The following is a 1,398-nucleotide window of genomic DNA, read 5'->3' on the forward strand; positions in this document are numbered from 1 at the left end:
GAGGGAGGGTGGGGGAGAGAGACAGGAGGAGGGGGTTAGATGAAGGGTGTAGGGGAGTTGAGCCCATGTGGCGCAATATATATGTGTGTGTGTGTGTGTGTGTGTGTGTGTGTGTGTGTGTGTGTATTCAGTCATTTGTATATTTATGTGCATAGACGTGATATATATAAAGATAGGAAGAGAAATAGATGGATACATACTTACATACATATATATATACATACATACATATATATATATACATATACGTACACACATACATGCATACGTACATACATATACCTATACATACACACACACACACATATAAATACGTGTGTGTGTGTGTATAAACTTATATATATATATGTACACGTTTATGTATTATATAAATGTAAATACATGTATTTATACATAATCACATTCGCAAACTTTAAAGACATAAGCGAATGAACTCAGATCCACACACACACACACACACACACACTTACAAATACATACACACACATCGTACTTTGTGTCGGCAGATAAAAACTGCCAATGACATTTCTCAATAAGACACTGGATTGAGTCGACTAAAAAAAAACTGAAATGCAGATGGCGGCGGCGGCGGCGGCGGCGGCGGCGGTGGTGGTGGTGGAGTAGTCGTCTTCGTGGTGGGGAAGGTGGTGTGGAACTGATGGTGGGGGTGACGATAACGATGGTAGGGATATCTGTGGGCTAGTTGTTGCTGCTGATGATGGTGGTGGTGATGAAGATGGTTGCTTGTGGTTGGTTATTTATAGGAGAGAAATATGACTTTGCCATAGATCGCTAGCCACTATACTTTTTTTCTGTTTTCTCTCCCTGTTTATTTCTGTGTTCCTTTCTGCTGAAGAGCGTAGGCTCGAAATGTTACTCTCTTCGATATTTAAAAAATCCCATTACATTTTTGTAATTATTGAGTTGGTGCATAATTATTGCGGCTTTTTTTATTTTTATTTTGTTTTCAACAAATTTTATTCAGCAAAAGCAATAACAATATTTAACAAAAACATCTTTAAATGATGGTCTGACCGCCTGCCAAGCAAACGGGAAGCAATAATTGAAGTAGATGGTGAATATGCTCCGGAATAATCATTTAAAGATGTTTTTGTTAAATGTTGTTATTGTTTTTGATGAATAAAATTTGTTGAAAAAAGCCGCAATAATTATGCACCAACCCATTAAATATTAGAAATGATCCATTTCTAAATCTCTCAGAGAGACTTAAGCAGCAGTGTTACGATAAAGTAGTTGTATGCTGTCGACTTAACGTGACAGTCCCAACAAGGGAATCATACTACTGCTATTTAGCCCTAGGAAGCTGCACCACTTCCTGTCGGCCTTGACACATTTCTTGTGTCCTTATGTTTACGAGGGGGAGACAAGCACCTCCAC

This window comes from Octopus bimaculoides, chromosome 26 (assembly GCF_001194135.2).
Source record: "Octopus bimaculoides isolate UCB-OBI-ISO-001 chromosome 26, ASM119413v2, whole genome shotgun sequence".
NCBI classification, from domain to species: Eukaryota; Metazoa; Mollusca; class Cephalopoda; order Octopoda; family Octopodidae; genus Octopus; species Octopus bimaculoides.